The following is a 26,277-nucleotide window of genomic DNA, read 5'->3' as shown; positions in this document are numbered from 1 at the left end:
ACCACCATAGCTAGCTACGTGGACTGTAGCGAGGTTTCTAGAAAAGATCAACTATACTGTATGTTTTCTAGCTATAACACTGACTATTGTGAACACTTTTTGTCAAACTACTTCGCTCCCCTGCCTGGGGTTTGATCCCAGGCTGTGTCATTACCGGACATGACCAGGAGTCCCATAGGGCGGCACACAATTGGCCCAGCATTGTCCGGGTTAGGGGAGGGTTTGGCCAGGGGGGGCTTTACTTGGCTCATCGCGCTCAAGCGACTCCTTGTGTCGGGCTTGGCGCCTGAATGCTGACTTCGATTGTCAGTTGAACGGTGTTACCTCCGACACATTGGTGCAGCTGGCTTCCGGGTTAAGCGAACTGGTGTTAAGAAGCGCAGTTTGGCGGGTCATGTTTCAGAAGATGCATGACTCGACCTTCACCTCTCCCGAGCCCGGAATAGGCTTGTGAATAGGCTTGTGGACATGTACATCAGTGTTTCAATAGTTAAAACTAAGTTACTGACTGACTAGGCTAATTCTTATTCATACTTTTGGTGGTTTAATTTCAGATGAAGAGGGAGTTAGATCATTAGAAGAGCAGCATGCAGGGCCCGTATTCACAAAGCATCTCAGAGTAGAGTACTGATTTAGGATCAGTCTTGCCTTGTATATCACAATGAATGAAAAGGGTGAGCTTAAGACACTTTGTGAATACAGGCCCTGGTTGAAAGCTGTTGCCCAATACCTTGCACAGCAGTCTTTCACCACAGGAACCTAGAGGTATTTCCGTCAATGCTTATGAACTGAATATTTGTATGTGAATTTCCATATATCAATGACACTAACAAAAGGGTTGAATTGATCAGCAACATGTGCAGTGAACATGACTTTGGCGATGGATGGTATATAATGCATTTATTGTCATCTCCCCATCAGGCCACTGCATGCTGTAACATGGGCTTGGATGGTGACACAACTTCTTCAAGCTTCCTGACTGAATACTGGGGTTTTCAGTGGTTCTAGAAGCAAGGGCCTTACCTGGGAGCACAGCAACAGTCTCTCTGTCTCGCAGCCATTCTGTCAACATGTATTGTATGTAACCACTCGAATTCTTACTCCCTGCTACGTATGCAAGACCTCAAAACTTGAGACATCTGTGGCATTGTGTTGTGTGACAACTGCACATTTTAGAGTGGCCTTTTATTGTCCCCCGCACAAGGTGCACCTGTGTAATGCTGTTTAATCAGCCTTTTGATATGCCACACCTGTCAGGTGGATGGATTTTCGACCAACAGGGATGTACTTGCGAAAGTATTCACCCCCTTGGCATTTTTCCTATTTTGTTGCCTTACAACCTGGAATTAAAATATATTTTGGGGGGGGGGTTTGTGTCATTTGATTTACACAACATGCCTACCACTGTGCATAACTATTCAACCCCACAAAGTCAATACTTTGTAGAGGCACATTTTGCAGCAATTACAGCTGTGGGTCTCTGTGGGTATGTCTCTGTAAGCTTGGAACATCTAGCCAATGGGATTTTTGCTCATTTGTCAATGCAAAACTGCTCCAGCTCCTTCAAGTTGGATGGGTTCCGCTGGTGTACAGCAATCTTTGTAAGTCACACCACAGATTCTCAATTGGATTGAGGTCTGGGCTTTGGCTAAGCCATTCCAAGACATTTAAATGTTTTCCCTTAGTGTTGCTTTAGCAGTATGCTTTGGGTCACTGTCCTGCTGGAAGGGGAACCTCCGTCCCAGTCTCAAATCTCTGGAAGACAAACAGGTTTCCCTCAAGAATTTTCCTGTATTTAGCGCCATCCATATTTTCTTCAATTCTGACCAGTTTCCCAGTCCCTGCCGATGAAAAACATCCCCACAGCATGATGCTGCCACCACCATGCTTCACTGTTGGGATGGTGTTCTCGGGGTGATTAGGGGTGTTGGGTTTGGCCCAGACATAGTGTTTTCCTTGATGGCACAAAAAGCTAAATATTAGTCTTATCTGACCAGAGTACCTTCTTCCATATGTTTGGGGATTCTCCCACATTCCTTTTGGCGAACACGTTACGTGTTACGTGTTAAAAATTCAGGATTGAACCTGCAAAATGATCTACACCAACAAGAGGGGTGTGAACAGTTTGTGTCATGAACAGTGCCGTTGCCCATAGAAATAGAAGTGGTGTGCAGGATGTTCCCCAATGCTGGAAGGGGGCCCTGAGTGAAAAGGTTTGGGAACCCCTGCTCTAGAGTTCCATAGCCCAGCAGACTCACCTAGACGAAAGGGGGATGGACACGGTTTTGATAAAAGTCTGGGAGACTTTTACAAGGAGGCGAGAGCATGAGTTTGAGTGAGTACAGTAAATGCATTCCAAACTTTGGCCCTGGATAATATACTAGTATCACACAAGCAGACTGCTATAGTGAAAGAGGTTTACATAGTAGATCAAGTAACCTATTATGAGTGGAGCTTACTTCTCTGTGCTCTGGAGAGATCACAGGTAGTTGGTCAGAAGGCTCTGGAGGTCCTTGGACCAATCTGTCTCTAGCACCTGGAGAGAGATGGATAAAGGTAGTGAAAGAGAGAGCCCTCACCCCTGACATACTACTGTCCCAGGGCCCCCTGCCTACCCCTCTTATTGCAGTCTCTCTGACAGGGAGTTACTGCAGGAGTAGACCGTTGTATGGTGCATAGGGCCTATCTACTTCTTATGACTGTAGTATTAGCTCTTAAATTAGTATAATGTAAAGAAAAACATTTTTTTTCTTTAGGCGTCCTTGGCCAAGCAGTCATGGATGACCAGGGAGTCAAGACTGGTGGGCTGACGGTGTTATTATTGCAATAATTAATCGATATTAAATGAAGATGATTGTTTGAAGAAATTACCAAGACTAAGTATCTCTCAGTACTGCATTTCCACGACAACCTCCACAAGTCTGGTTCATCCTTAGGAGCAATTTACAAATGCCTGAAGGTACCACGTTCATCTGTTCAAACAATAGTACGAAAGTATAAACACCATGGGCCCACACAGCCGTCATACCGCTCAGGAAGGAGACGTGTTCTGACGTGCAAATCAATCCCAGAACAACAGCAAAGGACCTTGTGAAGATGCTGGAGGAAACTGGTACAAAATTATCTATATCCACAGTAAAGCGAGTCCTATATCGACATAACCTGAAAGGCCGCTCAGCAAGAAAGAAGCCACTGCTCCAAAACTGCCATAAAAAAGCCAGACTATGGTTTGCAACTGCACATGCGGACAAAGATCGTACTTTTTGGAGAAATGTCCTCTGGTCTGATGAAACAAAAATAGAACTGTTTGGCCATAATAACCATCGTTGTGTTTGGAGGAAAAAGGGGGATGCTTGCAAGCCGAAGAACACCATCCAAACCGTGAAGCACGGGGGTGGCAGCATCGTGTTGCGGGGGTACTTTGCTACAGGAGGGGCTGGTGCACTTCACAAAATAGAGGGCATCATGAGGGAGAAAATTATGTAGATATAATGAAGCAACATCTCAAGACATCAGTCAGGAAGTTAAAGCTTGTTCGCAAATGGGTCTTCCAAATGGACAATGACCCCAAGCATACTTCCAAAGTTGTGGCAAAATGGCTTAAGGACAACAAAGTCAAGGTATTAGAGTGGCCATCACAAAGCCCTGACCTCAACCCTATAGAACATTTGTGGGCAGAACTGAAAAAGTGTGTGCGCGCATGGAGGCCTACAACCTGACTCAGTTGCACCAGCTTTGTCAGGAGGAATGGGCCAAAATTCACCCAATTTATTGTGGGAAGCTTGTGGAAGGCTACCCAAAATGTTTCACCCAAGTTAAACAATTTAAAGGCAATGCTACCAAATACTAATTGAGTATGTAACTTCTGACCCACTGGTATTGTGATGAAAGAAATAAAAGCTGAAATAAATCATTCTCTGTCCTATTATTCTGACATTTCACATTCTTAAAATAAAGTGTTGATCCAAACTGACCTAAAACAGGGAAGTTTTACTCGGATTAAATGTATTTGGCTAAGGTATATGTAAACTTCCGACTTTAACATACATACATACATACGGTGTGCTACAGTAGAAACGACAACACGATAAACTATAATGATAACGTAATAACACACGTGTCCAAAATTACTATTAGTACGGAAAACTGCAATGAAGGCAATGCGAGCACCAGACAGGAAATGTGATGGGGGAAAAAATGCAAGTTCTGTGCAAGTTCTGTTCTGACTGGGGATGCAGCAAACATCTGCATACTTGATCCGGGGAAACACTTTGGACGTGTATGCGCTCTCCTCGAAGAGAGACAACATAAATTGTCCGATTTCTATGTGAATTAATGAGGAGGTAGAAAACATAACAAATAAAACTTATTCGAAAATGTTTTAAATTGGCAAGTTGAACATAGGCTATAGATTATTAGCAGGCAGCTTGCCTTGGTTTGAAGGTAGCACAGGTTAACTGTCCTACCAAGCAACTTCATGTAAAGTGAAACCCAGAAGGGTATAACCTTTATAATTACTATGTAGTGACAAGGTCAGATTTTGGTTTGGTTTATTAACATAGAAATTCACGGGTGACTTTCAAATGTGTAATTACAAAACAGTTACATAGTGGAACAAGACAATATGTAATACCATCAGTAATTACACATGTGGAAAAACCTTCAGCGAATGGATGTGTAATTACACATTCCTTGTTCCAATTGTGTAATAACTGATCGAGGTACAACGTTATCACCATTGAATTACATAGTAATAGGGGCAACTTAATGTAAGAGTTTACGACTCAGTTATTGGTACTGCAAATGGTGGATAGGACAAGACAAACCTGCTCAGGGATGGACTGGGACCAGATATCGGACTGGCATTTCTAACATACCAGCCCATTTTTTTTCCTTGAGTCCCCCACACTGGCCCATTTTTTTTTTTTTTTAAACCTTGAAGCCCCCATTATTAACCAAATAATAATATTTATTATTTTCAAAAAACAAACAGGCCTAATGGTCTAAAGATAGACCGGCTCAAATGCCCTGTGGCCAGTCTGTTTCTGACCATGCTGATTTTCTATTTCAAATGCAAGCTAATTCAGGCTCCATCACTATAATATTGTTAATTAGCCAAATAAATCATGTTTTGATACACAATTTTGGTGCAATCCCCTCTTGAGACAACATTTAATCTATATCCTTTATAGAATTAGTAAAAACCACAAAGCCACAACATACCTAAGATAATATAATATAGCAAGAACAATACCGTTAAATATAGTGCTCTATACGAATGATCTGAAAGTAAAGTAGACTATCAAAGCATGAATGCAGGACATATCCTATGTTCTGGGGCAGAAATGTTCTTAGATCAAAACTGGAATCATATAGAGACATACCCATAAAACGACTTCAGTAGACTTCTTAAGGTTTTCAATTCAACATGAGAATTGGAGGTTACTTAAGGTCAGCTTTTTCAAAGTGAGACAAGTAATGCGTGAGAAAGCCATTAGCAAAGACTGAATTAGACTGAGAAGCTATACTTTATAACCAATAAAATGCAATTGCATGCCAGATGCAAAAGCCTACTGTGATGTAATTTTAATTTCCGCTGGCAAAGACCAACAGTATAAAGACACAATGAACTCTCTTGACATTGAAATGCTAATTTGTAGATATGAGTGTGACATGGCTGAGATATGAGAACAATGTCAAAGGGCCATTCATCTGGATATTACGGTGTCCATAAAAAGACAGCCTCAAGCTATTGCCTTTTACAAGAAGAAGATCTATAGCTCAAACTCAATCAATGACTAAGGAAAAACGAAAGAGAACAGTCAAATGAATAAAAAAAACAGAGGAGCTATATCAAAGTGGTGTCTACAGGCTTTGATATGAAGTCCCCACTCTCCAAAAGACTCATTGAGCTCATTCAAATCAGGAAGTTCACCGGAAACAGCAGCGGGGGGAAAACTACAAAGGCTTTCTTTACCACTTTTTATAGGAGAAAAATCCTATTTAAATGTCAGGGTGAGGGAGAAAGAGGAAACTGATTGTTTTTTAAACGTGTTTTTCATTATTCAGAGTGTCACGATCGTCAATGGGAGAGAGGACCAACATGCAGCGCGTGGAAAATACATCTTCTCTTTATTAAAGAAGGAAAAAACGAACCAAAACAACAAACAGACGAACGTGAAGCTAAGCAAGGACTAAGTGCACAACATGCAACATAGAACATCGACAATTACCCACAAATGCATGATGCCTATGGCTGCCTTAAATATGGCTCCCAATCAGAGACAAATGAAAGACATCTGTCTCTGATTGAGAGCCACTCAGGCAACCATAGACAAACCTAGAAACATACACTCAACCATAGACACAGCTAGACTTCTATACTAAACATAAACCCAACTACTCTAATAAACCCCCTAAACCTTACAACTACCCTAGACACTACAAAAAACACATACATTCCCCATGTCACACCCTGACCTAACTAAAATAATTAAGAAAACAAAGAATACTAAGGCCAGGGCGTGACACAGAGTGAAATCCAACAAGGAATTAATGTGACATTGTTTTTTATTTTATTTTGTTTTCCACTGAAGTGAGGATGGAGCAGGAAACTTGCTCGGCTGTTGGATTTACAGATCTGAGAAAGCTGTCGTGAATTTATGACTTTGACAATTGTAGTTTTTCTGTTAGTTTTATTATTTTTTCATTTCCAGCGAGCATGTAATACTTGCTTGGCAAAGACATTGTAATATATCAGCTTCTGTGGTATCACAATGTATCAAATCCACCACACTAACTAGTATATGGACTGAACTGTGTGTCACTTGTGCACTCCCTCAACCACTCATGGACACCATGTGAGAAATGCTGTTACAGAAACATATGAGAAGTGGATGGTGATGCATTGGAGACATGAAGGATCTGATGTGATGAGCATGTACTGTCAATCAAAGCGTTATTCAAGCCAATTAAAAACTTTGATGTGGAGCGCTCAGTGTCTCTACATGGTCACACTGTTTAGTGACTGACAAGGCCTGATATTCCTACACTTAACATATTGCAGAGGTTTCTCTCCTTTCATCATTGCTGTGACAAGTTACAGTGCACTATGGGTATATATACTGCAGTTGTATTTTTGAATCCATTTGTATTGGCTATGCATTTTACTGTGGATAAATTACTTAATTAGCTGATTTTCTATGGCACACTTTTTATCTGCCTTTGGAGCTTACCACAAGAACATGATGACAATACCCAGAGGGCCAATGAGAACCGCAATGTCAACACATGGACATTCAGTCCCAAATCAATTAAAATACAGAGACTGAATTAAATGAGGCCTGAGCACAGTAGCGTAGCACTCAGTACCTTCAAAATGTGTATTTGTTTCTGTACCATCTTGTACCTTTTTAAAGACAGCCTTTTCATTCCTATTATCCCTTTTGAAGGTGACCATTGTCTCCCAGAGGCCGTCGGGGACCATCGGTGAATTCGGAGGCCCTCAATTTATGGTGCTCCTGCTAAGCCTTGTTTGTTTTTCTCTTCTGATTTACATGATGTATAATACTCAGAGGCTCCCAACAACTTGGAGCCTCTGAGCATTAGGCTCTGAGTTTTCCGAAACGTTTTGGAAAGCATTACCCAGTGTTTTACTCATGGAGATGCTGAAAAATACCTGCTCAATACAATTATTGGCAGGTCACAGCTTTGACAACAAACTACAAAGTCAAAAACTAGATTTCTGCACCCTTCTCGCAGTGCTCTTGACATTGGCAAGACTTGCCTTTTTTTCTGGTAATATTATTCCCTCCCTAAGCCTTACATAAAAAAGCTTTTTAGGCTTATTCCATAGCTGCAGCAACAGGAATGGATGAACAAACACTTTTGTCCACGTAAAATGGGAAGGCTTATGTTTGACATTCGTTCTTTGATAAAGCTGGGTATTTACTTAAGCAGTTGGGGTATAGTCAATTTCTTGAGTTGCTTTACCCAACAGCTTCTTCCCCCACCTGTTCGTTTAAGTTTGAGTTCTGCTGTGCTCAGCCAGACTCAAAACACTGCTGTGTTCACCGTTCTGTTTACTGCACATAGCAGTCTGTGAAATTAAACAGCATGCAGCAATCAGGCTGGTTCCACCATTGCTAGCTGTCAGATCCAGTCCTAACCAAATTACTCAAAGTGCCCGTTGATATTTACAATTCTGTTAGAAATTGTAGCTTTTAAATCATAAAACAAAGCACCAACTTTTGTCTGGTCTTGCTGCAACAAGTCCACAATTTCCTCAAAGAGCCATTGATGGTTTTGGATTAAGAGGAAAACATTTTGTGGAAACAATTACATTCTCACAATTCTCGTGCTAGAGGGGAACCCGTCAATGTCCACAGATTTGGACTCCATTTGCCACGCAAGCTCTTGTAAATTGGGCCATTTTGCCACAGTTAATGGACTTTGTTGAAGGCAATTACTTATTTACCTCTAGAGAGAAGACTTCTCATACTCAACAGTGGTTATGGTGTATTACATGGATATTGTCCCCTGAAGCAAGTTAGCCTAACCCCAGAAGACAGTGCAGGGAATTAACATCCAAATAATTTACAACAAGCTAGTAAAAACTTATGCTACAGTTTATGTGCTGTTACTGATTCGAATCAAATAAAGCTCTTCTTGACAGCGCACCAAATCATTCCAATTGTTCTCAAGCACAGCATTGCCTGAGATTAGGTCTGCAGCCGAAATGGCGCCCTATTCCCTCTATAGTGCACTACTTTTGATCACGGACCAAAGGGCAGCCAATATATAATCCCAGTCGAAGACTGAAGGGAGAATTTTTTTTTACATTTAAATGTCGTTTTTTCAAAATCCTCTTGGCAAAGACGATGCGTTTGCCTTCTGAATGAGCATGGGTTTTGAGTATTCATAACATTTCTCAGTGCAAGTTACAGCACATTATTGGAGTGCAGCAAATAGATCTTTCTGGAAGCTTTTTATTAACACACAGAAGCTAAGACGCTGACTTTTGTTTCTCTCTCTAAATCTTGGCAATAATTTAGCGATGATATAATATGAATTGAGTTATTCCACAGCACGTCGTCACTATTATGTCACCCAGCCGAATCTCGAGACCTGTTCTGTTTGATTAATAAAAAAAATATATATTTTGACTGACAGCTGTAACCTTCGATCTGTATTCATCCTTGTGGTACAGAGACAAAAAGTCACGTCGACAGCAACAACGTGTTAAGGAGGCAGAGAAATGGCACAGGGAAGGCTGCAATTTTTTTTTTTTACCTTGTCTGGCTCCTCCGTCTGTGAGACTAAAACATTTAGCGTCATTGAATTAGACACGCTGAGGTATGATAAACACAGCATGAGTTATCAATACTTTTATGTGGAAATATGGTAAAACATGTAGTTTAAACCTCCCTGTTAAATGCATACCATGCAATTCTCTAATTAGAACAGTGTCGTTTTCACTATGACATGTATTCTACCATGCTATGACACCACTGAGATGGCGAGATACAGGACCAGCGGTGTTATGTCAGTAGAGCCATGTCGCAAACCACTACCTCATTACAATGGTCATCTGATGTGAGCCAGGGCACCAAAAATGTAAAAGTAGGCTACAAAAAAGTTGACTCAAATCATTCCAATATCAATTACAATGCCATGGCTGTTTAGCATATTGATGGGCTGGCTTTAGGACTATCGCTCAGAGAGAAGCTGCCAGCCTGCGCAGAATTCTCTCGAGAACCAGAGACCGTGCCAGACAGGTCAACTGTTTAGGTAGTGCGTCGATTGCTGTGAACTTGTTGTTTGCATTTGAACTCGGCCTTGTAAGCCTCATGGCCAACTGTTTTATGCACCGGTTACTTTCACATTGATTTTGGCATAGGCGGAGTGTCCAGTAGGCTAAGGGAAGATACGCTTCCCCTAAAGTAAATTTAATTAAATTAGTCAAAATTATCTACATAATTACTTGTGCCTATACAGAAATGAATCAAATAATTCAAAATACGACACCAGAGAGCATGATTAGGCCACAGAGGAGCATTAGCTTCTTGAAAAATGTGCTGTGTTGCTCACAATTTGGGCAGCAAATACAGTGGCAAGAAAAAGTTTGTGAACCCTTTGGAATTACCTGGATTTCTGCATAAATTGGTCATGAAATTTGATCTGATCTCCAAGTCACAACAATAGTCAAACAGTGTGCTTAAACTAATAACACACAAATTATTGTATTTTTCTTGGCTATGTTGAACACATAATTTAAACAGTGTGGGTTGGAAAAAGTATGTGACTTCTCCAAAAGCTAATTGGAGTCAGGAGTCAGATAACCTGGAGTCCAATCAATGAGACGAGATTGGAGATGTTGTTTAGAGCCCCCTTGCCCAACAAAAAGCACTCACATATTTTGAGTTTGCTATTCACATGCCTGATATGAAACATGCCTTGAACAAAAGAGATCTCAGAAGACCTAAGATTAAGAAATGTTGACTTGCATAAAGCTGGAAAGGTTACAAAAGTATATCTAAAAACCTTGATGTTCATTTTTCCACGGTAAGACAAATTGTCTATAAATGGAGAAAGTTCAGCACTGTTGTTACTCTCCCTAGGAGTGGCCGACATGCAAAGATGACTGCAAGAGCACAGCGCAGAATGCTCAATCAAATCAAATCAAATGTATTTATATAGCCCTTCGTACATCAGCTGATATCTCAAAGTGCTGTACAGAAACCCAGCCTAAAACCCCAAACAGCAAGCAATGCAGGTGTGGAAGCACCTCAATGAGGTTAAGAAGAATCCTAGAGTGTCAGCTAACGTCTCTGTTGACGAGTCTACGATACGTAAAACACTAAACAAGAATGGTGTTCATGTGAGTACACCACGGAAGAAGCCACTGCTGTCCAAAAAAAATATGTTTGCAAAAGTCCACCTGGATGTTCCACGGCGCTACTGGCAAAATATTCTGTGAACAGATGAAACTACAGTTGAGTTGTTTGGAAGGAACGCAACACTATGTGTGGAGAAAAAAAAAGGCACAGCACACCAACATCAAAACCTCATCCCAACTGTAAAGTATGGTGGAGGGAGCGTCATGGTTTGGGGCTGCTTTGCTGCCTCAGGGCCAGGACAGCTTGCTATCATTATCAATACATTTTGCAGGAGGCGATTTGTCCTCCAATTGAAGCTAAACAGAAGTTGGGTGATGCAACGGGACAACGACCCAAAACACAAAAGGTAAATCAACAACAGAATGGCTTCAACAGAAGAAAATACGCCTTCTGGAGTGGCCCAGTCAGAGTCCTGACCTCATCCCGATTGAGATGCTGTGGCATGACCTCGAGCAGTTCACACCAGACAACCCAAGAATATTGCTGAACTGAAACAGTTTTGTGAAGAGGAATGGTCCAAAATTCCTCCTGACCGTTGTGCAAGTCTGATCCGCAACTACAGAAAACGTTTGGTTGAGGTTATTGCTGCCAAAGGATGGTCAACCAGTTATTAAATCCAAGGGTTCACATAGTTTGTCCACCCTGCACTGTGAATGTTTACACGGTGTGTTCAATAAAGACATGAACACGTATAATTGTTTGTGTGTTATTAGTTTAAGCAGACTGTGTTTGTCTATTGTTGTGGCCTAGATGAAGATCAGATCACATTTGATGAATTTATGGAGAAATCCAGGTATTTCCAAAGGGTTCGCATAGTTTTTCTTGCCACTGTAGACTACCAAATAGCTGATTATTTAGTTGCAGTGGTCAGTGAAAAGCAGTTAAATAAGCCTATCGCAATATTTCAAAATACAAATCTTGAAGACAAAGAAAAGGCTCTAATCTGACTCAAAATTCTCAACTCCCAATTGAGCGAACAGTAAGCTATCTTATTGGCACCAGCAGAGAGCATCTGGGTGAGTGCATATTCACTGTCTCGATCATTGCAACAGTACCACTGGAACGTTTTTTGGGAGAATAATTTCCTCCTCCAGGCTAGATGGATGTCATATTATACAACTTGTGTCTCACCTTTTTGTAGGCCTAGATGAAATGGTTGTTTATACTGATGTCAGTGTCAGAGTAAGCTACTAATTTGTGTTATATAAAAAAAGATGTTGCAGTCATATAAAGTATAGTAGAATTGCATGAAATGTGTTAAAATCAAATATTATTTGTCACATGCTTCGTAAATAACAGGTGTAGAGACTAACAGTTAAATGCTTACTTACGGGCCCTTCCCAACAAGGCAGAGAGAAAGACATTTGAGAAAAAGTAAAAAGAAAAGTAAAACATGTGATAATAAAAGCAAAATGAGTAATGACAACTTGGCTATATACATGGGGTACCTGTACTGAGTTGATGTGCAGGGGTACCATGTCATTTACGTAGATATGTACATGTAACTATGAATAAAGCGACATGTAATGAGTCAAAAAGTTGTGCAAAAAGGGTCAATGAATATAGCTATTTGGTTAACTATTTAACTGACTATTTAGCCATCTTATGGCTTGTGGGTAGAAGCACTTCAGGGAGAACAGTCAATGACTTGGGTGGCTGCAGTCTTTTAACATTTTTTGTGCCTTCTTCTGACACCCCCTGGTATAGAGGTCCTGGATGGCAGGGAGCTCGGCCCCAGTGATGTACTGGGCCGTACGCACTACCATCTGTAGTGCTTTGCAGTCGGGATGCCATACCAAGCGGTGATGCAGCCAGTGAAGATGCTCTCAATGGTGCAGCTGTAGAACTTTGTGAGAATCTGAGGGCCCATGCCAAATCTTTTCAGTCGCCTGAGGGGTTGTCGTGCCCTCTTCACGACTGTGTTGGTGTGGACCATGATAGATCCTTAGTGATGTGGACACAGAGGAACTTGAAGCTCTCGACCCGCTCCACTACAGCCCTGTCGATGTGAATGGGGGTGTGCTCGGCCCTCCATTTCCTGTAGTCCATGATCAGCTCCTTTGTGTTGCTGACGTTGAGGGAGAGGTTGTTGTCCTAGATTGCCTCATCTGTGGGTTAAGGCATTATGCAAATTGGCGTCGGTCTAAGGTATCTGGCATGATGGTGTTGAGGTAAGAAATTACCAGCCTTTCAAGGTTTCAGATGTGAGTGCTATGGGGCGATAGTCATTTAGACTGGTTGGCGTTCTTGGGCACAGGGCCTATGGTGGTCTGCTTGAAACATGTAGGTATTACAGACTGGGTCAGGGAAAGGTTGAACATGTCAGTGAAGACACTTGCCAACTTGTCAGCGCATGCTCTGTGTACAGATCCTGGTAATCCGTTTCGCCCTGCGGCCTTGTGAATGTAAACTTGTTTAACGGTCTAACTCAAATCGGCTAAGGAGAGCACAGTCGTCCGGAACAGCTGGTGCTCTCATGCATGGTTCAGTGTTGCTTGCCTCAAAGCATGCATAGAAGGCATTTAGCTTGTCTTGACTTTTTGTTGGGGGGGGGGGTCCCCAAACTTGAAACTCACAAGCCACCTATGGATGATGACATCCTGGTTATATGTGAGCTACTCAAAGCCTGACTATGGGGTCAGTACAGCTCAGCTAACTAGTAGCAGCCTAGCCGGAGAGCACTGTTGCTGAAAAATCCCCCATGGCCCTAGTTGCTTCTGTAAGTCGCTCAATATAAGAGCGTCTGCTAAATGACAAAAATGTAAATGTACCGAGAAGCACAACCAGTCATTCTAGCTAGAGAGGGAACTTAAGCTAAACGAGGGGGGAGGGAATGCTGTAGGTAAAAGAGCTTACAGAAAGAGCTAGCTCTAAGCGTGTACTGGGCAATGCTATCTGTGGTGTTGGTCCTGGCGTTAGCTAGTCAACGTTCGCCCCCTGGGCCAATCGCCTAAATATTGCTAGTACACTGCAAAATGAAGACAAAGTGATTGTCTTAGGTGAGCTATCTGGTTAGCTTTGCCTAGTAACGTTAGTGTTGCGTAGGCTAAGGGACTCGCCCTGTGCAGAGGTAAAAGTAGCCTTAGCTCTAGTATGGAGACCCGGAATATGAATGTGCTGTTTGATGTTTAGCTGTGTAGCTAGCTAGTCCCGTCATAGCTAGATAGCTTTCACCCAGTGGGTCAGTAGTCCAGTTATAGCAAGCACACTGCTCGGGTGCCTGGCGTAGGCCTCCCTGGCAAGGGGAAGCGGTAGCCATGACTCGGGAGAGTGAGCTACAAGCCTGTCGTAAACTGCACGCAGTAAGCCAGAGAGAACCGCAAGGTGGAGTTTCTCTACAGGCTAGAAGGCTCTCACGACCGCAGTACGGGAAGGTAGGACTGGTCAGCCTAGCCAGCGAGGGCGCTGGAAAGCTAGGTGGAGAAAATAATACTGCCGTGCAGGTAGAGAGAGCTAGCAAAGGAGCTAGTTCTAGTTGTGTGCTTCGCCGATCCTTAGCTGTGTAGCCAGCTACTCCTGGTGTTTAGCTAGCTATCATTACCCTCAAAGGTTAGTAGCCTAGCTATAGCAAGCACACTGCTAGCTGAAAATAATGTGCATTCTTTGTTAGCTAGCTAGATTAGCTTAGAGTATGGCATCTTCAAAGTCTCTTTCCTTTCTTCCATCTAGGTGGGAACAAGCGGCACGAAGCAGGTAGCTACAGTACCCGTCAAAAGTTGACACACCTACTCATTCAAGGGTTTTTCTTAATTTTGACTATTTTCTACATTGTAGAATAATAGTGAAGACATCCAAACTATTAAATAACACATATGGAATCGTGTAGTAACCAACATGTTTTAGATTCTTCAAAGTAGCCACCCTTTGCCTTGATGACAGCTTTGCACACTGAGGTAGTCCCTGGATTGCTTTTCCAACAGTCTTGAAGGAGTTCCCACATATGCTAAGCACTTGTTGGCTGCTTTTCTTTACTCTGCAGTCCAACTCATCCCAAACCATCTCAATTGGGTTAAGGTCGGGTGATTGTGGAGACCAGGTTATCAGATGCAAATAGCCCTTAGTTTGGAGGTTCCACTGTGTCTCAGTGCACCCATTGTTATGCATCAAGCTCAATTATGATAATTTCACAATTTTCCTTGGTAATGGTTATATCATACTACTGTTTCTATGAGGGATTATCTCTTGTGTGTGTTCATGGTGGATCAACCATGTTAAATAACACCCATGTAAGAATACATAGCACATTCCCACCTACAGTAGGTCTAACGTCAACGGTCAAATATCTTCTCTAACCCAGGGCCAGAGCTTAAAGTTGTGATCTATTGAGACGCCAGTTCATTTGGATCTATTGAGACGCCAGTATGAAAACCAACAGCAGTGTATGAAAGTTTCCCTCTACTTGTAATAGTAGAGTTTACAATGTAAGAGTAGTCGACAAACAGCCTATTCTCTTGAACTGTACCTACCTTCCACGGGAAGTAACTTAAAGGGATAGTTAAAGTCAAATGCTCCTTACGACAGATTAACAAATTAGTTACAACACACTTAAACTATTTGGAGATGGGGACATAAACTTTGTCTCGCAAATAAACAGACAGGTGTCAGGAGAGTTGTTTATGATTTACTGAGGTACAAAAAGGGGGAAGAAAGTCACAGGTATAGAACATAAGGGAGTTTTCTTATACAGCCCAATGATCCGTACATCAACTGTTTTCATTTTCCTTACTTCAATTCATGCCGTTAGGTGGAAAGGAGGGGGGGTAGAGACTATTAACGTGTGAAAGCAGCCAATAAGACAGAGTCTTTAGCAGTGATTTTTAAAGAGGGTTAGCGGGAGCAGCCTTTACCTGAGGGAGTTAGCACTGGACTAGCTGACAACCCACGGAGACAAGCGTCATCGCCGTTTCCTTCCTTCACTTAATGCCGTGAGATATGCTGTCGGCAGTGCCAGGCCTGTACGTTAATAAGCTGTGCACTCGGGCCAGGAAATGGGGAGAAAAGGACCAAGGAGAGGCTTATTTTTGTATTCATTTTCTTTAGCTACAGACTGCAAAAAAATCGACAGTATTTTTTTACCTGGCCTAGGTTTGGCTGAGATTTTCCAAGTGCGTATCCCAAAAATGTTGAGCAAAACTTCGACTTTGAGCTGAGAATGGAAAACATTAAATTAGTTCATATCACTTCCCTATCAATTTAAAGTTAAACCGAAAGTAATGTTAACATTAGGTTATGTCCTGGGAATGTTTTTTGTTTGCTGGGGAGGTTTTTTAATCATGGAATGATTTCATTCTACTTATTTAATCAAAGCAATGTTTTTTTAATCTCTTTGATGAGTATGCTGTGTACGGTAATGTTACACAGTTCCTCCCTATTCTATAGGAGCTAATCAAAAGACAAATCCCAACATTTTGCAGGTGGCAATTTAATCAGTGCAACACAACTTTAAAGGAACATCATAGCACAGTCTATGGGGGACTGGCTTCTGTTACAAATGTTGGCTAAATGTTCGTTGGGCTGTATTGGGACTCCCGAAGGAGAAGTGGTAGTGGCTCAACTCAATCAGGCGCTGGGAAAGGGGGAAGCGGGCAATAGATCCAAAAACAGGGAAATATATAAAGAATTAAAGACACCATGGCCTTTGTAGTTGAGACAAAAAGGAATGAATCCATAAAATGAGTGGAACCTCCGAGACGAAAACACACCAGAGGGCCCTGGCAAACCCCTCACGGCGACAGATACCGGCCAAGGAACGCCGGCATGGTCATTTAATGGAAATAGGAGAGGAGAAGGAGGAGGTAGAATGTGGGGAGATGATTCCAAATGCCATTCACAGGGGCACCATGTGGAGCGTATCCCTGGAGGCAGGGATATCTACCCGATTTAAGTTACATTAGGTAAAGACACAGAGGTAATAACTCCATTAGTGGACTCGCTCCTTTGTCTTCCTCCCCCCCTTGCCCTCCACATACAGACACACACGCAACCTCTTTGGATTCTCTCAAATTCCATCCACTCCTGCTCTTTTTCCTCACATACACGTATACACACCATCTCCAGAATCTATATAAACCCATCTACTCACTGTCTCACTTTCTCTCTCACACACACACACACACAGACGTAGACACTCAAGCTCTCCAGAAGCTTTCTGATCCATCCATTTGATCTCTCAAACTCCCTCTCTTTCCACCCCCGGCATATTTTCTTTCGTCGCTTGATGACATATTGTGGAACAGTACGACGAACACCATTAATATTGCACTGAAGATGCAACAAGGCATCGGTTATTTACCTATGTGCTTCGAAACTCCCGTCGTGAACTGGGCATCCCGTTTATGTTGTATTTCCCTTCAGTAGAGTAGATTTGCAGTGTGCAAATGAGTGCGCGCACACATGTGTTGATACTGTATGTGCTTCCCTGCTTATACACCTGTGTGTGTCTTCTATTTTAATGTCTATGTGTTGCGACTCAAGTATGGGTTGGCAAAATTCCTGTAACTTTCCCTAAATTCCCAGGTTTTCCAGAGATCCCAATGGGAAGATTACCAGAATCAGGAGGGAGTAAGCATTACATTCGCCAACCAGGATTTCTGGGAATTTTGGGGAAGTGACCAGAATTTTTCAACCCTAGAATCAAGACAGGGTAGCGAGGGGAGTTGGGCAGGGAAGTCAGCTGAGGTAAGGCCTTGATGGATCACTCTCCAGAGGGGCGTCAGCCACTCTCCCCTGCGAACACAGCCTAATGGTGGAGAGCCTCCCAAGGATAAGCTAAGCCAGTGTGCCAGAGCCGGTACCAGTCAACCCACGGGGGTATATGGAATGTGGGTGTAGGGAGTGTGTTTGCGAGTCTCACACACAGCAATTACGACACACACAAAGTCTCATTGTGGCTAGGTGTCAGTCGGCAGACACAGGGGGTTTTGGGAGTGTGTATGTGTGCTAATATATGTGTACCCTCCCACACAATGTAGCACCCAGCAGGTATATGGTAGGGTGTTTGTATGTGTTAGCATGTGTACTCCCCTATTACCTCACGTATGTGTCTGTCAAGTGCATCTGCATGTGTTTCTCTCTACCACCTACGTGCCTCACACCGCATCTATCCTTGTTTACCAATTTATCAGCATCTAATTGAACAAACTTCACCAATTCAACCTTCTACATGCAGAGCACCACGTGACCCCCTGTCAGTGGCACATTCTGTCCTCCGGCAGACAAGACGCCAGGGCGATCACAGAGACAGTGGGAAACTGCTGAAATCTGGCAGTGCCATGCCTTGGCTGATTAGGAACTATTACCACAGGCTCCTCAGTCAAGCTCAACTAGACTCTCTGTTTATTATCAGATGGCAGCCTTCACTTTCCACTGCTGTGGGACACACATTGGTTGACAGCTATAACAGAGAGAAACAGGCCGCACTGCTTCATCTTTCAAGGGGGAGGGGGGACAGCTATAGGGGAGGGAGGAAGGTTTATGTGTGCTGTTTGATGGAGCCTCTTGGGCATAATAATGGGATTAATTAGGGATATGTGGCATATGCACACACACACACACACACAAACACGAAACACACAGACACACACAAACACGAAACCCACAGTCAAATGTGAAGGCACACACACACACATCTAGCCTCCCCCCCCCCCCCCCACACACACAAAGCATGGAAACAAAACCAATAAGAACAGCATCCTACAGAGAGACTGCAAACAACAGCTGAAAAAAATCAATAGCAAGCCAGCTGCTTGGCTTTTTTTAAATCTGAAGGCACAGCTGGCTTCAACACATGTCAGAGACTGCCGAATATTAACACAAAAACCTGAAATTCAAAGTTGTTGTTAATTGGAAATAAACACTGTTAACTATAGACTGGAAAAAACACTGTTTCCGTTCTTTCATGGCATGTGAAATAAACAGTTTGTTTTCTACAATAGTAACACTTTCATTCTTAGAAATAAGGGTACGGTTAGGGTACAAAGTGTTCTTTGGGGTACAAAAGGATAGGTTCACTGTCACGCTCGCTATCCTCAAACTCCCTGTCATAAATCGACCAAGGCGCAGCGTGCATGTAGTTCCGCATCTTTTAATGAAAGTGAAACCGAAACAACCAAAAAAACAACAGGTAAACAGCAAAGAACGTGAGGCAACCGAGGTGCACACAAACACACACGGAAAATAATTACCCACAAAACACAGGTGGGAAAAGGCTACCTAAGTGTGGTTCTCAATCAGAGACGATAGACAGCTGCCTCTGATTGAGAACCACACCCGGCCAAACACATAGAAATAGAAAATCATAGAACATAGACTGCCCACCCAAATCACACCCTGACCAAACCAAAATAGAGACATAAAACGCTCTCTACGGTCAGGGCATGACACTCACATGTTACTGTTCGGTACCTTTTAGGGTGCATGTACGGATAATCGACACTGAACAAAAATATGAACGCAACATGTAAAGTGTTGGACACATGTTTCATGAGCTGAAATAAAAGATCCCAGAAATTGTCCATACGCACAAAAAGCTTATTTCTCTCAAAATGTTGTGTGCAAACGTGTTTACAGTGCCTTGCAAAAGTATTCATCCCCTTGGTGTTTTTCCTATTTTGTTGCATTACAACCTGTAATTTAAATTGATTTTAATTGGATTTCATGTAATGGACATACACAAATAGTCCAAATTAGTGAAGTGAAATTTAAAAATGTACTTGTTTCAAAAAATTAAAAAATTAAAAAGTTGTGCCTGTATATGTATTCACCACCATTGCTATGAAGCCCCTAAATAAGATCTGGTGCAACCAATTACCTTTAGCGGTCACATAATTAGTTAAAGTCCACCTGTGTGCAATCTAAGTGTCACATGATCTGTCATATGATCTCAGTATATATACACCAGTTCTGAAAGGCCCCAGAGTATGCAACACCACTAAGCAAGCGGCACCATCAAGACCAAGGAGCTCAGGGACAAAGTTGTGGAGAAATACAGATCAGGGTTAGGTTATAAAAAAAGATCCCAAACTTTGAATGTCCCACGGAGCACCGTTAAATCCATTATTTAAAAAATTAAAGAATATTGCACAACAACAAACCTGCCAAGAAAGGGCCGCCCACCAAAACTCACAGACCAGGCAAGGAGCGCATTAATCAGAGAAGCAACAAAGAAACCAAAGATAACCCTGAAGGAGCTGCAAAGCTCCACAGCGGAGATTAGAGTATCTGTCCATAGGACCACTTTAAGCCGTACACTCCACAGAGCTGGGCTTTACGGAACAGTGGCTAGGAGAAAAAAAGCAAAAACCTTGTGTTCGCCAAAAGGAAAGTGGGAGACTCCCCAAACATATGAAAGAAGCTACTCTGGTCACATGAAACTAAAATTTATCTATTTGGCCATCAAGGAAAATGCAATGTCTGGCGCAAACCCAACACCTCTCATCACCCAGAGAACACCATCCCCACAGTGAAGCATGGTGGTGGCAACATCATGCTGTGGGGATTTATCAAACTGGTCAGAATTGAAGTAAAGATGGATGGCGCTAAATACAGGGAAATTATTGAGGGAAACATGTTTCATTCACCAGAGATTTGAGACTGGAACGGAGGTTCACCTTCCAGCAGGACAATGACCCTAAGCATACTGCTAAAGCAACACTCGAGTGGTTTAAGGGAAAACATTGAAATGTCTTGGAATGGCCTAGTCAAAGCCCAGACCTCATTCCAATTGAGAGTCTGTGGTATGACTTAAGAATGCTGTACACCAGTGGAACCCATTGCCTTGAAGAATGGGCAAAATTCCCAGTGGCTGGACGTACCGAGCTTATAGAGACATACCCCAAGAGACTTGCAGCTGTATTTGCTGCAAAAGGTGGCTCGACAAAGTATGGACTTTGGGGGGGGGTGAATAGTTATGCAAGCTCAAGTTGTCTTATTTCTTGTTTGTTTCACATTAATAACAATTGTGCATCTTCAAAGTGGTAGGCATGTTGTGTAAATCAAATGATACAAACCCCCCAAAAATGCATTTTAATTCCAGGTTGTAAGGCAACAAAATAGGAAAATGTGCAGGCAGAAGCTACGGATAACGAACACAATTTAATTTTATCGATATCAATTTGAATGCACAGAGATATCGTAAGGAGCTCCTGAGGCCCATTGTCATGCCATTCATCCGTCGCCATCACCTAATGTTTAAGCATTATAATGCACGGCCCCATGTTGCAAGGATCTGTACACAATTCCTGGAATCTGAAAATGTCCCAATTCTTCTATGGCCTGCATAGTCACCAGACATGTCACCCATTGAGCATGTTTGGAAGAGGAGTGGGAAAACATTCCACAGGCCTCAATCAACAGCCTGATCAACTCTATCCGAAGGAGATGTGTCACGCTGCATGAGGCAAATGGTGGTCACACCAGATACTGACAGGTTTTCTGATCCACACCTCAACCTTTTTTTAATGGTATCTGTGACCATCAGATGCATATCTGTATTCCCAGTCATGTGAGATCCATAAATTGGGACTTAATGAATTCACTTTAATTGACTGATTCCCTTATTTGAACTATAACTCAGTAAAATCTATTACATTTTTGTTTCCCAGGGTACAAACGTATTTTGTGTACCCTAAGTATCCACCATAAGGTACAATGATACATTTTTGTCACTTATATTGAACTGACGGCTTTCTCACTGTGGTGATACCCTAAAAGGCAAATCTGTACGATCATCATTATCATATTTACCAGCATGCTCTACTGCAGGTTGATATTTTACAATTGTTTGGAAGTTTCCTGGAAATGGGAGGAAGTATGCAGGAAATCTGAAAGTTGCTGGAATTTTGCAACTCTACTTGCTGGTCTGATGTGGCCTGTAAACCAACTTTCAGGACACTGTATTGTGAAAAAATATGACTCAACGTATGAGATACATATTTAATAGTAATAAAATTCAACAATCATCTCTCTGACACTAAGAAATACAGTCATGGGTAGTAACTCAACAATCCACTAGAAAGCAAGGTACTCTGGGAAATTATATTGGAGGTGTGGGGGAGTGGCTTTCAGTTAGCTATTTTGGCCACCCGTGAGTAGAACTGTTGTACCAGTTCAAAGTGTATGAACCAATATGTTTTACTCATCAACGTAACAACATGGTGTGGTCAAAGGCTTAGTAACTTGTAATCATGACCTCGTTACCTATGAATATAGTCATGCTTTGGTTTTTAAAATTATTAACATCTTAACGGATAGCTTGTAAACTACCCACAATGTATGATAGCTTGTAAACTACCCACAATGTATTATTTTGCGACGTCATATGGAGACTCTACAAACAACAAATCCGATTCCTCAGTTAACCCCCAACAACTGCTCCCTGGGCGCCAATGACGTGGATGTCAATTAAAGCAGCCCCCCCGCACCTCTCTGATTCAGAGGTTAAATGTGGAAGACACATTTCAGTTGAATGCATTCAGTTGTGTGACTGACTAGGTATCCCCCTTTCCCTTGATCCTGGTCGGATGCTGCACGCACCTGACTCTTCCTGCAGGCTTGCTTCTGGCTAAAAAGGAAAGTTTAAATAATTCCTGTCAGCTCTAATTGTTTAATACTTTGTCTGTGCTTCGCTTGTTTTTTGTCCTCCAATTTGTTTGGTCAACTTTTCAACCTGTTCTCCGTGAAGTAGGTTACCAGAGTTGTTTAACCTTGACATAGGACTAGCATGCTACAGTAGCTGACTGACTGTGCTGTCGTGATCTGCCGATCGCAGTCTTATTGTTGATTCTTCCCCTCGTCTCCTGCGTCCAATGCCGCCTCTGGGTTATTGCATCTGGAATCTATCTGGATTTAACTCAATATATCGCTATTGGATTAGCTGACTCTCACTTGGCCGGTGAAATGGCCTCTCGCCTTGGCTCTTTATTGGTCGCTAACTCAGTGTCGGGAAGCCTCCGCTCTCTCTACGCCTGCTGGATTTGTTTGTGTGTTCTGTAGGTTCCTGCCTGTGCTAGACTAGTTGGTGTTGTTCTCTGGCTTACTACTTAACTATGTCGACCGTGGTGGTTAGTTAGCAGGCTAAAATAACTGACTTTAGCTAGCTGAATTGCTGGCTAAGATAACTGAATATACAGTACCTGTAACATTGTTTGATAACTGGTTCGATGGCGTTATATATTCCCAAAGCTTCGGTTTACATCGATGTAGCTATAAGCTAAGTGTTAAGACTAACTGGCTGATTCTTGCAGTGCTAACATTAGCAGGCTGGTAGGGCTAACGTTAGCAGGCTAGTAGGACTAATGTTAGCAGGCTAGTTGGCTAGCAACCATGCAAGCTGATTTGGAACAATAAAGTATTTGCTTGTAAGTTGGCTGAAAATGTAAATGAAATGCAAATGGTTTGGTTAGATTTTAAGTTATTACTGTCGGAGTTTACTTTATAGAGAATAGGCTGGCTCGCCGGGTCCTCCATATTATGTCATAACCCGCCAAAACGTTTTCTGGCATTCTTCGGAATTCTGATAGATTTTATGTAATAACTCAAAAAATTTAAGTGGAACTTTAGAACATATACTAATGCAAATCCATATGTTACATGTAGTTACGTTCATGCTACCTACCCTGTTTAAGTGGTGTATGGTAGAGGTACATTTTTGCCACTCGCAAGGAACAGATGGCTCTGTCACTGTGGTGGGATCCTATAAAGACATTGTTCCTTTTCTAAAGGCACTCTTTTCTACCTGTGGACTGTATGTAAGAAAGGTACGGGGGGTACAATTATGTACAGTACCAGTCAAAAGTTTGGACAGACCTATTTTTTTACATTGTAGAATAATAGTGAAGATATGGAAACATGTAGTAACCAAAAAAGTGTTACACAAATCAAAATAGCCACCCTTTGCCTGAATGACAGCTTTGCACACTCTTGGCATTCTCTCAACCAGCTTCATGAGGTAGTCACCTGGAATATATTTCAATTAACAGGTAGGCCTTGTTAAAAGTTAATTTGTGGAATTTCTTTTCTTCTTAATGTGTTTGAGCTAATCAGTTGTGTTGTGACAAGGTAGGAGTGGTTTACAGAGATAGGGCTATTTGGTAAAAGACCAAGTGATGAAACTGGCTCTCATGAGGACTGCCACAGGAAGACCCAGAATCACCTCTGATACCGAGGATAAGTTCATTAGAGTTACCAGTCTCAGAAATTGCAGCCCAAATAAATGCTTCACAGAGTTCAAGTAATACACATCTCAACATCAGCTGTTCAGAGGAGACTGTGTGAATCAGGCCTTCAAGGTCGAATTGCTGCAAAGAAACCATTACTAAAGGACACCAATAAGAAGAGGAGACTTGCTTGGGCCAAGAAACACGAGCAATGGACATTAGACCGGTGGAAATCTGTCCTTTGGTCTGATGAGCCGTGTCTTTGTGAGACGCAGAGTAGGTGAACGGATGATCTCTCCATGTGTGGTTCCCACCGTGAAGCATGGAGGAGGAGGTGTGATGGTGCTTTGCTGGTGACAGTCTGATTTATTTAGAATTCAAGAAACACTTAACCAGCATGGCTACCACAGCATTCTTCAGCGATATGCCATCCCATCTGGTTAGAGCTTAGTGGGACTATCATTTGTTTTTCAACAGTAAAATGACCCAACACCTCCAGGCTATTTAAGGGGAATTTGACAAAGAAGGAGAGTGATGGAGTGCTGCATTAAATGACCTGGCCTTCACAAACACCCGACCTCAACCTAATTGAGATGGTTTGGACTGCAGAGAAAAGAAAAGCAGCCAACAAGTGCTTAGCATATGTGGGAACTCCTTCAAGACTGTTGGAAAAGCATTCCAGGTGAAGCTGGTTGAGAGAATTCCAAGAGTGTACAAAGCTGTCATCAAGGCAAAGTGTGGCTAAATTGAAGTTTAACACTTTTTTGGTTACTACATGTTTCCATACTATTCTACAATGTAGAAAATAGTAGAAATAAAGAAAAACCCTTGAATGAGTAGGTGTGTCCAAACTTTTGACTGGTACTGTACCTAAATGTGCAAAGGAGGTACCTCATAGACTATCACTACAGTGACAAGCATTTGTACCCCTTTAAGAACTAATCTTTACATTTTAGTGTATAGCAATGACATCACCCATACACAACTCAACCCCCCCCCCCCCCCCACTGCAGACACACACACACAAACCACCTAGCCTTCCTCACACAAAATTAGCCCCCTGATGATCTCGCGAATAACACGTCTTTAACAGTGTGTGATAATTACCCATCCTGCCAAACAGGAGCATTTTCAATTATATACCGCTGTGGCAGGCAACATCTCTTACCGTTCTGAGAAGAACAGGTGTGCATCCCAAATGGCCACCTGTTCCCTATTTACTGCACTACTTTTGACCAGGGCCATTGGGCTCTGGTTAAAAGTAGAGCTCTACATAGGGAATAGGGTGCCATTTGGGACACAGCCCTGTGTTCACCAGGGTTTCTCTAACAAATGATCAGAGCGTATGTAGACGGTGGAGCTGTGGATACCATACGCTCCGAAATGACTGTGGGCTACACTCAATCAAAGCAGCATTACCCGGAGAATTGAGAAAACAACATAATTTAAAAGATTCTCGAGTCATGTACCAACCAAAATAATGTTTTTTTGTCAATTTGAAATAAACGATCTCAATTGTAATTAAACATAATTTCTCGGTTCTCCGACGTCGTCTTGTTTTTGAGTTAATCTCCAAAACTCTGTCAGTCATTTTGACGGAACGATGAGCTGTGCCGGTTTGATCGACTACGATTTGAGGAAATCCACCAAAAAATTGTGTCTTGTGATCTGTAATCATCCAGCATGAGTATGGTTCGACTGGTCCCAATCGTGGCCGTGCTCACGTGTAGCAGCTATTATCGATCGCTTTTCCCCATCTGAGCTGCCAACCTCTGTGCTTAGTCTGAAAGAGAAACCGCCTGTGCGTATGCATGCATACATGACAAGGATTGAACAGAAGTGTATATACACGAAGATATACACTTTTTCGGGGTATGGGTAATAAATGTGAACCAGTCAAAGTCAGCTGCAGCCACAGAAAGAGGTCTGCCTAGTAACATTCCACTGAGCAAAATAGTTTGAATAGCATTTTTGTCCCATTACACTTTCATTTAAGGTTGTATATTTGAAATATATGTGACACTAAATGCACCAAGGCAATTCAGGAGGGTGTTTAATCTTTCTGGGGTGGGACTCCCAGGCACTTGGCAGATGTTGTCCCCACTACATCTCAAATCAAAGTTATGCCCCAGACTGTGAGCCTCATAAAAGACTCCACAAAAAAGTACTTGGTACCTTTCTCTAAGCTATACCTTAACAACATTGCAATATAATTAGTTATTCTT

General features: G+C 42.2%; 1 protein-coding gene across 1 annotated transcript in view; it reads right to left on the bottom strand.

Annotated features, from left to right (window-relative positions):
• LOC129812506 (ALK tyrosine kinase receptor-like) overlaps positions 1-26,277 on the bottom strand; it is a 779,676-nt gene that overhangs the window by 396,411 nt on the left and 356,988 nt on the right. The window lies entirely within an intron of this gene.

Source organism: Salvelinus fontinalis, chromosome 16 (assembly GCF_029448725.1).
Source record: "Salvelinus fontinalis isolate EN_2023a chromosome 16, ASM2944872v1, whole genome shotgun sequence".
In the NCBI taxonomy this organism is placed as follows: Eukaryota; Metazoa; Chordata; class Actinopteri; order Salmoniformes; family Salmonidae; genus Salvelinus; species Salvelinus fontinalis.
Note: the sequence above shows the minus strand (reverse complement) of the source record. Positions and strands in the feature narration are given on the sequence as shown.